The sequence below is a fragment of the Cryptotermes secundus genome, unplaced genomic scaffold, assembly GCF_002891405.2.
Source record: "Cryptotermes secundus unplaced genomic scaffold, Csec_1.0 scaffold296, whole genome shotgun sequence".
NCBI classification, from domain to species: domain Eukaryota; kingdom Metazoa; phylum Arthropoda; class Insecta; order Blattodea; family Kalotermitidae; genus Cryptotermes; species Cryptotermes secundus.
Genome location: NW_019737985.1, coordinates 431,671 through 444,515, shown reverse-complemented (window position 1 = coordinate 444,515; position 12,845 = coordinate 431,671). Strand labels below are relative to the sequence as shown.

The 12,845-nt window shown below is 42.6% G+C and overlaps 1 protein-coding gene and 1 long non-coding RNA gene across 11 annotated transcripts in view; one reads left to right on the top strand and one right to left on the bottom strand.

The window, feature by feature from the left end:
• Nucleotides 1–12,845, top strand: part of LOC111870596 (tolloid-like protein 1) — a 181,436-nt gene that overhangs the window by 38,019 nt on the left and 130,572 nt on the right. The window lies entirely within an intron of this gene.
• On the bottom strand, nucleotides 9,543–11,225 carry LOC111870597. Its single transcript, XR_002843879.2, has 2 exons — nucleotides 11,047–11,225; nucleotides 9,543–10,920 (listed from the first exon to the last, which is right to left on the bottom strand). It is a non-coding gene; the product is annotated as an uncharacterized LOC111870597 (long non-coding RNA).

The window sequence follows — 12,845 nt, the reverse complement described above, 5'->3', positions numbered from 1 at the left end:
GACAAAGTGAAGTTTTGTGTGTTGGTGATTTCTTTTTCTACTATAAATGCCTCTGATGATGGCTCCGTGGTGAGCCGAAACATGTAAGGCAGGTGGTGACGAGGTGGAAAACTTAAAAAAGTGTCACATTTGACGGAAGGAACTTGATTGTTAATTTGTTAGTGTGACGGACCAGAATGAAAGACCTTAAACCTGTCTGATATGCGTTTTGAGGGGAATAACATTTTGGTGTGCCGTGTTGAGTGCCGCGAGTAGCAAAAGCTTGCGGAACACTGCCCTATAGAATAACTCTGAAATAGGAACGATGTCCGCAAACGTAAAATAGCAGCGCTAGGGCGGCATTTAAAATCATTTAGTTTAAACTTGGCGCCTCAATGTCGAACTGCACTGCATAGAGGGACAGCCATCCACCAGCACTCGTGCCATTGTCAAGATTGTGGGGACATCAAAATCAAGTGTTTGGAGGATCCTGCATGACCAACAACTTTATCCGTATCATCCAACGAGAGTACACGACGTAGGTCCAGCTGACTTCGTTCCACGAGTTCAATTTTGTCAGTGGATACTGAACCAGTGTTTACATCAGCCCAACTTCCTGAATCACGCGTTCTTCACAGACGAAGCGCAGTTTACAAGGGATGGCTGGTTCAACTGTCGAAACAGCCACGTTTGGGCTGACGAAAACCCAAACGCTACTGAAGTTGGTTACCACCAGGCGTAATTTTCTGTTAATGTGTGGGCGGGCGTCATTGGCTATCACTTGATTTGGCTTTTCCCCCTACCATCGCGACTCAATGGGCCCTTTTACAATGTTCCTGGGTCGTATCCTTCCAACTTTGCTAAAGACGTGCCACTGATTGTGAGGAGGCAAATGTGGATACAGCATGACGGAGCGCCGACACACTTCAGCATTGTATCACGAGACTATCTGGATGCTGCTTTTCATGGCCCTTGGATAGGAAGAGGAGGCTCAGTGCCTTGGCCACCCCCATCCCCTGACTTGACATCACTGGACTATTTCGTCTGGGGCCATGTGAAAAGCCTGATCTACGACATGCCTGTGGATAATGAATTCGAGCTCTTGGCCAGAATACTTGTTGCATGTGACGTGATCCGTGAGACACCTGGAATATTTGAAAGGGTGCGCCTAAGTCTCTTGCGTCGATGTAACGTATGCATTGAAAATGTAGGGCGCCAATGCCAACATCTACTCTAGCAGGTGAGTCTTAAGAGTTTGGAGGGTGTAATATGCCTGTGCATGCTCTTCGACATTGAGGTGCCGAGTTTAAACAAAATGATATTAAATGCCGCTCTAGCGCTGCTATTTTACGTTTGCGAACAAGGGTTCCTATTTCGAAGTTGTTCTATAGGGAACCCTCAGTACGCTCCTGAAGTGTGGCTCCAAACACCTGGGACACTTTCATAGCTCTCACAGTGAGCGTTGATTTCGAGGGAGATCTACTAAGATTTTATAGCCCCACCCCNCCCCCCCACCCCGCCACAAAAGCAATTAACCGTGAAATATGGCGACTATAACATTCGCCGAAACACTGGTAAACCTTTAATATCCCACTCGACGAATTGCCGAAAGCCATATGTTCGACTCCAGCTGTGAAAACTGTAGAACAAGATTTGCAGGATTTGGGATTCTCACAGCGGTAATTATGAAGATTTAAATCTTCTGGGATATAAAACCATCTAGTCCGTTACAGACTACCGACGTTTCGGAAAAACATATCTCCATTTTCATAGTCGAAGAATAAGCCGAGCAAGAAACCAGTATGAAAGCAGGTGTCAAGCAGAGGTGGCTCTGGTTGCCACCTGCTTTCTTCCTCGGCCCTAAGAACAATAAGTCAATAAAATTACCCGTTTTACTGTAAGTAAGAAACCAGTTTCCCCCCGGACTGCCGATTGCTAGCTTTTTTGGAGACTCTAATTTGAGACGGTCTAAGGCATGTACTGTCTTCGCTCGCTTGGAAACCGGGATCGTGGGTTCGAATCCCACTTAGGGCATGGATGTTTAGTTTGTGTGTCTGTTTTTTTCTGTGTTTGTGTACAGGTAGAGGCCTTGCGACGGGCTCATCACCCGCCCAAGGAGTCCTACCGAATGTGTAAGATCTAGAAAAACCGAAGTGAACGGAGAAGTTCATGGAGGTAGGCCTAGGCACACTGGGGTTGTAGTGCCAAGGAAAAAAAAAGTTAATACAAGAATACATTGTACATTGGTCTGTTTCTCTCTCGTTCTCCTTCAGCCCCCTCTCTCGTTCGGCGGCTCTCTGGCTGTACTGATTGTATACAAATGCACAATGTAAGGTAAAAAAGTAAAGTTATCCCTGGGCTTAATTAATCATCAAGCCATGAAGACGTGCGAAGGAGTGGAGGTATAGCTCCACCATTCTTGACCTCGGCACTAGACAGAAGTGAGTTATAAGCTTGACGCTCCTGCCGTTTTATCCCCGAAGTAACAGTTCCCGGGCCACAACGGACAGGGCCTCGAGAGCCTCAAGTCCTTATGTCGCCTGAGCGATCCCGTCACCCAGACAAATAATGGAGGTACCGAAAGTAGAATATATAGCCTTATTATTGGTGTCCAGTGATTGTGGGTGTTGCGCCTATACTTTGAAATAATCATATGAAGTGGAACTCAAAAAGGTCTTGTGTACATAATATTGTATTACTTGTAATTTACCTTTGAAACAACCACACGAACCTTCTTCATGCAGGCATATGGGGGAGTGGATTTATAGATCCACTCCTCCATACGCCTTCATGGAGTAGTGCTTAATTAGTTAGGTACAGGGACAACTTTACCTTCGAAAATGAAGATGGAGGCAACACGTTCCTCCAAAATGTCGATGAAACGATTTACACGGCATCAAATTCCACAACATAGATCCCTTCATTGGTACATTTGTCTGAACAGTTCGACAGAGCTCTATTGGCTACCAAACAGTAATGTCCTGTGCTTGGCAATAGTCTCCAGATATTGTCTGTATTTGAAAGCAAAGCATAACCCCACGGTAGCATCTTCACCACAATAAGCCAGACCGTCTCCAGAAACTGATAGCGAGGGTCAGAGGCCTTGCGATAGCGCAGCGGGTTCATTCTCATCTTGGTGTGACGCAGTCTGATTGTACTTAATTTCCCCAAGTTAACACAGCTTCGTTAAGTGGCTTAAGTCGAACGGCATGAAGGCTTTACTAGACAGACACAGTAGAGTTGCCCCTGTGTTTAACGAGTTAATTACTATGCCATCGTAGAGGAGCCAGGATATCTCCATCGGAATAGCGATTGGCTACGGACTGGACGGCCGAGGGTTCGGAGTTCGAGGCCCAGTAATGTCAATAATTTTCTCTTCTCCGCGTCTTCCAGATTGATCCACCCACCCAGCTTCCTATCCAACGGGTACGGGGGGGCTCTTTCTCCGGGAGTAAAGCGGTCGGGCCGTGAAGCTGACGACTTACCTCGAACTAGTGCCGAGGTCAAGAAAATGTGGATCTATATATCCATTTCTTCATACGCCTTCATGGCTTAGTGATTAATTAGTTACGCACAGGGACAACTTTAACTTCTTTTACCGTACCCATGCCATGAAGACGCTGATCACAATGGCATGAACTGCCTTCGCTCGCTCGAACGCTAGGATCGTGGGTTCGTATCACACTCAAGGCATAGAAAACTGTATTGTGTATGTTTGTGTTGTTCTGTGTGTATGTAGAGGCCTTGCATCGCACTGACCCCCATCCAAGGAGTCCTACCGGCTGAAAAGCGGTCAAGGCCGAACAAAGGGCTGTAGAGCCATAATAATAATAATAATATAAAAAATATAAAATATAAAAATTTAAGCATCGAAATTCAGCGAATGTGGAACATGAAATGTTTTGTGATACCAGTAATTATTGGAGCCACGGGTACAGTCACGAGAGGGTTGAGAAAATATTTGGAACTAATTCCTGGTAAGCACTCCATAGATTCACTGCAAAAAACAGCTATCCTGGGAACATCACACATACTGCGGAAAGTGCTACAGTGCGAAGCTTGAAGCCTGATTGGTGAGGTGCATCACTGGTTCAAGAAAAGGAATACCAGGAAATAAACCTGTGACAAAAGATGATGATGATCATAATAATAAATAATTACGTGAAGACCGAGGGTAGCGGTGGTATAGCTCCACCATTCTCGACCTCAGCGCTAGATGGTGATGAGTGGCCAGCTTCATGCACCGGCCGCTTTACCCCCAGGGAGAGGGCGCCCGGTGCCCATTGAATAGGAGGCTGTGTGGGCCCCAGGGCCGGTCTGGACGCTGTGTATAGAAAATAGTTTTGCACTGCCTGGAATCGATCCCGGACCGACCAGCACGTCGCCGTACAGACACGCTACCGGAAAGTAATGCGTGGAGTACGTAAAGATCGAAGAATATCGTGTAAGATTTAAAGGAACAATGCGCGGTACAGTCAGACTTGCTAATTATGGAACAACATCTAATCTTGAACACTTTTCTCCGTTTCAGATTGGATAGCCCTTCGCACAGACTGTAGACATAAAACTGTTGGGCGTTGCATACAGCATATGAACTGTGTATGTTTGAGATCAGAATACCGAGGAAAATATTATGAAGCCGCCAGTCGCTCATCTACTCCAAAATTCCTCAACATTTTATGGAACCCGTATGTTCATTATCGTGTTCACAAGAGCCATCCTGTGGTCACTATCCTAAGGCAGATGAATCCAGTCCGTAACACCCCAACCAATTTCTCCAAGATCCATTATAACATTATTCTCCCACCTACGTCTAACCTTCCCAATGGTCCTTTATTCCGGCTTTCCACCAAAAATCCTATATGCGTTCCTCCTTTCCCTCATGCGTGCTACATGCCATACCCAACTCTTCCTCCTTGACTTTATCATTCTAAAGAGTAGAAGATATGAAGCTCATTATTATTGTATATTGTTTCTCCAACCTACCACCTCATACCACTTTGTTCCAATATTCTCAGCGCCCTGTTCTCAAATACCTTCAGTCTATGTTCCTCTCTTAAAATTCGGGAACCAAGTTTTACATGCATAATACCGCAAGAAAAATTATGGTTGTATATATTTTAACTTTTACATTTTAAAACAGCAGACGAAGAAAGTAAATATCCCACGCGAAATATAGTAGATGTTTTCGCGTCGAACAGTATAATCCTGCCCCCCCCCCCACCCAACACACACACACACACACACCAATACACTACTGCAACATGTTCGCGAACATTAGAAATACAACCCTCGTCCCTTCTCCTAACTGCCAGCAACACCGGAGAAAGAATTACTGGACAGTAGGCTCTAAGAGAGAGTCAGGAACCAAAGGACCACACTTGAATGGTGTGAGGGGTGTGAGCCCACCAGTCAGCTGGTTAAATTAGTGCCAGCGGAATAACAAGCAGCCTGCGTGACGTGGCAACACATTCTGCTTTGCTATTCAAAGAGCGCAGAGATTATTATCGCCTAAGTCGTGAAGGGGTGAGCCATGACGATCTTTATAGCTTTGTCACGGAAATAAGTGTTCACCCACTGTCATTTCTGGTAAACAATACGAGATACCGCTAATTGCATTGCCGTTTTGTACTATTTGAAATTTGAACTGTTAAAAACGGTTTAATATTACGTCAAAATTCCAGCACTCAACGCATTTCACGGATTGGACACGATTTATTTCTCATAATATTTTTAATACTGACCTCATTTTTACGAGCTACGGGCTGGAGGGCCGGGGTTCGATTTCCGGCAGAGGCAAGACAGCGTCCAGACCGGCTTTGAGGCCCACCCAACCTCATGTATATTGGGTACCTGGAGCTCTTTCCACTGGACAAAGCGCCCCGTGCATGAAGATGACCACTCACCCCCATCTAGTGCCGAGGTCAAGAATGATAGAGTTATACCTCCACTCCCCCTTATGCCTTCATGGCGCAATGCCGAATTAAGTAAGCACAGGGATAACAATTTCATGTTAAGAGACCAAGAACCACGCCTGTATATTACCACAGTCATTAAGTTCGTGGAATGGCCGCAAAGCGTCGTTGCAGTGCACTATAGAGGATAGTTTGAGGCACGATATGATGCCCTGTCGGTTCATCTCTCGTCACAGCAAGAGGTAGTTGTGTGCAAACAGCGCAAGTAGAACTACGACCTCTATTGTGAACTGCAGTTAAATGCAAGTGGCGGAAATCGAAAATGTGGCAATTTGAACAACGGGCAAAAATCAAGCTCTGCCAAAAGCTAGGCAAATCCCATAGCGAAACATTACTGCTGCCACCTGCAAGCAGAAGTAACTACCCAGTGGTAATACATCTCATATCTACACAGTTAAAATAATAAAAAAAAAAAACAGGATCAGTACCAGCAGGGAACCGCCGTGAAGACCTCATTGCATCAGGCAATATCAGTTTTGAAAGCAGTAAATCCTCCAACCGCCGGTCACGGTAGCCGAGCGGTCTAAGGCATGTACTGTCTTCGCTCGCTTGGAAACCGGGATCGTGGGTTCGAATCCCACTCAGGGCATGGATGTTTAGTTTGTGTGTGTGCGTTTTTCTGTGTTTGTGTACAGGTAGAGGCCTTGCGACGAACTGATCACTCGTCCAAGGATTCCTACCGATTGTATAAGATCTAGAAAAAACCGAAGTGAACGGAGAAGTTCATGGGGGTAGGCCTAGGCCCACTGGGGCTGTAGTGCCAAGGAAAAAAAAATCCTCCAGCACGAATTAGTCCGACGCTCATTCGATTATGCACTTTAAAATAAATGCGAACACTTATTAGACTTAACGTTGAAAATTCGATCATAATCGGACTGCTAAATACTCAGTAGTAACGTGAGATGTATCATTGATTCCTCCGTGCCAATACTTTTTTCTCTAATATATTACATTTGTTGAGATTTAATTTTAAACCCCAAAATTCCGTTAACATTTTTAAGTATAAAGTTTCCTTCATATATTACTTAAATACTTAAGTAGCCGGTACTTCTTTATTATATGACAAAAACAAAACAAACTCCGTAGCTTGAGTCCGCAAGCGAACTATACCGACCGAGGGACCGCCGCTTGTCGGCGAAGTTGGTACCAACAGTAGCGGATAGAGGGTGTCGCATGGTCAGCGCAACGAATCCCCACGGCTGTTAATTTCGGTTTTCTAGACCGGAGCCTCTATTTCCTTGAAAATGCTACTTATTTATCCTCATGAGGCTCAGTGGACCCCGTTCCAGACCCACTACTTCTCAGAAAATCTGATAACGCCGGGAATCGAACCCGGGACCTCTGGATCTGTAGCCAGGAACTCTGACCATAGACAACTGAGGCGGTCATTATATTACGCGATCTGTTCATGAGTAAATACACACATATTTATGAGAACATTGTGTGTTTACTTTAGTCCAGAATCTTGTCTTCTCGTCTGCTCTCTAAGAACATAGAGATTAAAATGTACAGAAATACAATTATGCCTGTTGTGTGTAGGTATAGAATTTGGTAAAAAAGTTAGAAGGTAAAGCTATCCCTTTAACAGGCCATCGAGGCCCATAGGATTGTGAGAGGTCGAGGCTCCAACATTTTCTCTAGACGGTCGGCTCACAGATGGCGGTGAACTTCTCAGACTTACGCGCCGTCCTCCTTTAACCCCCAAGGAAGATTCCTGGTACTCATTTCTCTTAGAGGCTGAGTTGACCCCAGGGCCATAGTGCGGCTGAAAGGATCCACCTTATCGGGACTCGAACCCGCGACCTTCCTGCTTGTAGCATAGTGCCTCCACAGACAGTGACAGTCTTCCCATACCCCTATTAATCCCATGCAGTTTTAACTTCGTCTAATGCAGAGTTAATGCATTTTCGAAAGACATATCCCTCCCCAACGAAGAAAGGTTTACGGCATTTTAGTCGCCGCGTTCTCAGAGAGGAAATGGAGAGGCGAAAGATTCTGGACTGAATTGTGCCAGAGGCGCTTCGGTACTGACTAACGGGGCACATTCTTGAACAGCCGCAGGTCACGCTAACCCCGCCTCTTATGGAACCCCATAATTTATTGCCGTGCTCACTGGTCTAGTAGCCTGAGCCAGATGAATCCATGAGATAATTCCGCACCACTTTTTTTTTCAATTGATATTGCCGCTCATTTAAGACACAGGCCTATTATTCAGTTCCGTAATCATTTTTCGCAGACGGAAGGACTCCTTGGATGAATGATCAGCCTGTCGCAAGGTCGTTGCCTAAACACAGGACAACACAAACAGAATAAACGCATACACACACCAAACATCCATGTTTTGAGTGGGATTCGAACCCTCGATCCAAGCTTCCGAGCGAGTGAAAGCGGTTCATGCATTAGACCTCGCGGCTACTAACACCTATTATAGGCGCAGTAGACCTAGACAAGAATACCGTATTGCTCTACATTCCGGCAAGGAATTGCTTTACGAAATTTCTACCAAAGTCGTTGTGAGTTACCCTACGATGCTGCTAGTACGGCAAACTGTTTATCTTCGAACAATAGGTTAATATATGAAATGGAAAGCATCTGGAAAGAAGCAGTAAGGACCCAGCTGTATACTATCCCAGTGTTTGCACCAGGGGCGTAGGGTACATGGATGTGGTGGAAGCATTGCTTCCCCATAGAAAAGCAACCAAGAACATTTCTGGCAATTTTTCAATTTCGAAAAAATATTTTATACTTCAAAATATTAATTAATCTGAGAACATATATTACATATAATGAGAATATTGCAAGTTTTAATGTGTTACATAAACAATTTATCAGGATAGATCAGTTATTTTCTTCCAAAATGCAGGGAACTTTAAACTGCAACACGCGCGGAAGCAGCAGGTCTTTCGCTTCCACTCTACTCTGGGTTAACTGGCTGACTCATGTCAATGTTGTCTGTAAGTGAGCTATACGTTATGGTATGCTATCAGCTTCGTGCTTCCAGCAATGTTGCCAGATGTAAGGCATTGCAATTTGCAGTAGGATAGTCTGTGACCTTGCAGTTAAGCGTGTTTACTAGTTTCACAAAGGTGTTAGAGCGTATCACTTATGCACAAGTCAGTTTAGTTATTATTCTGTATTTTTCTCGATACAGAATTTGTTTTGCTTTGCGTAATTATAACTTTATGACAGTGTTTTTGTGATTGCTGTTAAGTTAAAAATAGAAACATGACACTTTCATGTGATAACCACTGTGTGATTGAAAAACTTCTTCAAACACCGTTCAGTTCACTCAGTTATAATGAGAAACTTAAGATAATAGAAGAAGGTGCACCTAAGCCTAATCTAACTTTACATACAAAAGTGAAATCTTGCACACGGCATTTCAATACCAGTTTATATGAGGCTATTCCATGGTTGTGTGGGTGTGATAAACTAAAAAAATTATTCTGTTGGCCTTGTCTCTTGTTTTCTAAAGAAAAACACGTGTTTAACAGTGCTGGTTACAATGACATTAACAACATTTACAAATCTGGCAAAAGACATGGGCATTCAGTTAATCACATTGCTTGTCTTAAAGAAATTACACTGTTTGGTAAAAACAGAAGGATTGAATTTTCTCTAAGCAGCCAATACAAACAGTCAATTGAAAAACACAATGAAGCTGTGAAACAGAACAGGAAATTTGTAGGCCAATTAATTACAGCAGTTTGTTTTCTGGGCTCTCAGGGTTTAGCATTTCGGGGACATGATGAAAGCGTGGCATCTGTTAATAGAGGAAATTACATTGAGGTTTTAAATATGCTGGCACGTTATGATTCTGATTTACACAATCATTTAGAGTCTTCAACTGCTTTCCGTGGTTCTTCTCCTGACATCCAAAATGAACTGATACATTCTGTATCTGAATTGATGACAATGGAAATTAAAAAGGAAATTTCAAAGGCTAATTATGTTTCTTTAATTCTTGATGAGACTTCAGATGTGATGAATAAGTGTCAGTTGGCTTCAGTTCTTCGATATGTGACAGCTGATGGCAATGTTGAAGAAAGGTTTCTGCGTTTTACAGACGTGAGCTCTGACCGTTCTGCCAATTCCTTGTTTAACCATGCTCTTGAGATTTTAAATGATTTTGAATGTGGTCCCAAACTCATTGCACAGACTTATGATGGTGCTGCTGTTATGGCATCACAACATGCAGGAGTACAAGCAAAAATTCGCGAGCAGTACCCAAACGCCATTTTTGTTCATTGTTATGCGCATAGACTAAATTTAGTCTTAGCACAATCTGCTAGTTTTATTAAGGAAGTTAAGGTCTTCTTTGCTACTCTCTCTGGCTTTAGAACTTTTTTTGCCAAGTCCACAAAAAGGACTGAAGCATTGGATTCCCACCTTAGGAAAAGATTTCCTTCTATCGCACCTACTCGATGGCAGTACCATAGCCGACTTGCTGAAACTGTGCATGAATACAGAGAAGGAATTGAGAATCTTCTTGTGTCTATAATAGAGGAACCAGAAGAATGGGATGTAGAAACAATTTCTTCTGCACGCGGACTTCTCTCTCTTCTAAGGGATTTCGATTTCAATTTCATGCTGAAAATATTTTCTTCAATTTTTCCATATTCTGGCGCTCTTTTCAAAATCCTACAAACTAAGAGATCTGATATAGCTTTTTGCAATACCAAAATAGACGAATTTAAGCATCACATGCAAAGATTAAGGGGAGGATTTGACCACCTTTGGAGTGAAATGGAAAATGTCTTCGATTCAAATGGCCCAACTCGACCCAAAAGAATTCGCATTGACTCAATGAGTGGAGAAGAAAGAAAAAACTCCTATAAACGGCTGTTCTGTGAAATTATTGATGTCGTGTGTCAGAATGTCTCTGTTAGATTTTCGGAGAACGCTACGCTCCTCTTCTTGAGTCTTCTTGATGCCAGATACTTTCCCATGTATAGAACCTCATTTCCTGAAAAAGCATTTTCCTGTTTAAAAGAAAATTATGGTGCATTTTTTGACTTTGTTGCCTTAAAGAGTGAACTTTTAGTAATGTTTTCGGACCCAGATATGGCAAAAGATAGTGTGTATGACTTACATCAATATATGTATGCTCTTCAGTTATCATGCGTTTTCCCGCAAATCTTCAAATTATGTGAGCTAGTATTAACAATACCAGCGACAAGTGCTGCAGATGAACGCTCATTTTCAGCTCTGAAGAGATTAAAAAACTACTTAAGAAATTCGCAGAACCAGGATAGGTTGTCATCACTGGCTTTGATGAACATTGAAAAGTCCTTCCTAAACAAACTGCAGTCCAAACCCAGCTTTCTAGATGAGGTTATTGATCTGTTTGCCAAGAAAAACAGAAGAATCGAGCTGAATTATAAACAATAAAGTAAGCATTAATTATATTCCAGGTTCACAACCCTGTCATTTGATGGCTATAAAATTGTGTTGATAATTATGTGTTATTTTAATATATTAGCTTAAATATACAATACATATTAAACTATTAGCTGTTTCCTTTTAAATAGAAGATAGAAACTATAGGGCATGTAGAAAAAATTTATATACACGTATATAAAGTTGCTTCCCTGCTTTCGGTAGTCATGCTACGCCACTGGTTTGCACATAGGGCTTATAAAGTTATCAGGGTTTGATGTTAATTTTGCTGAATGTAAAAATGACACACTTGACGTCACACAACGACAGATGAATGTTACAATGGTAGAATACAATTATAATTAACATTCATATAATGATCAGGCAATGTATTTAAACTCAGTGGTCCACGTAAATTCACTTGAATGGATTTATTTAGTCGCAGGGATGAGCGGTCCGCGTCTCCCTGTTTTCACAATCGCAATGAAAACAAACAAACATGAAATAATAGTGACCTATTCATTGCCCATCGAGCATAAATTGGAAGGTCTCATCCATTGCCTGTAATTGTGGGAACGTACGAAATTCTTTTAACCATACTAATTGACATGCAGGGCGGCAATTGGTGGTTTTAATTGGGTGGTTTCCCCAGAAAACGCCTATCACCGTCTCCCATTGTCATTAGGTTTGCAGTGAAATTTGACATCTCTCTACAGACTCCGTTGCCCTAGGTCACACATCTGGTACAGTTCATGCCAGACTGTGAAAACTAAATTAAAAGCATGTCACAAAAAATAATATTTCCATCCGCCTTCACTCTATTTAAAATAAGTATACAGCAATTATGATTACAAACACTCATCACAGTCATGATGCAGTCTAAAGCACGTAGTGTCTTTGCCGGCTCAAGCACTGGGATCGTGGGTTCGAACCCCAGTCGGGGCATAGATCTACTCTCTCCTCTGTATTTATGTCATCCTGTGTAGATAATTTCCTTGCGACGAGCTGATCCTCTGTCCAAGGAGTCTTACTAACTTTCTATAATATTCGTAGTTTCAGATTAATTCTGAACAGGCAAGAGGGCCTAACCCGTGAAAAAATATTTTAAGCAAGAAGTTTTTGGGAACACTAATCAACTACTTTCGTTTGATACGACACGAGCCTCATAGAAAACAATACGTTCAAAATTTTTACTATTGTTGCTGGTGTTGTCGTTGCAGGGGGAACGTGTTTATCGAGCCGTTGCCTATCATCGATAAGGTGGATATACTGTACACACAGCCAACAAGGTGATCTCATAAGCTTGTTTTCTTTTTTAAAATTGCGGAAGTTGTTTAAAATAAAGGCTTAATTTACATGGATTTGGACCTCTGGCCTCTTTCGATTGAGAGTTTCTTCTGAAAAGGCGGATCTTAAAAATTGGGTAGAATTTTTGCAAATTACTGCAACGCATCTACTTACAAAGGACAGAACACAGTAAAAACAGACATATGCATCCAACCCCCGATCAGG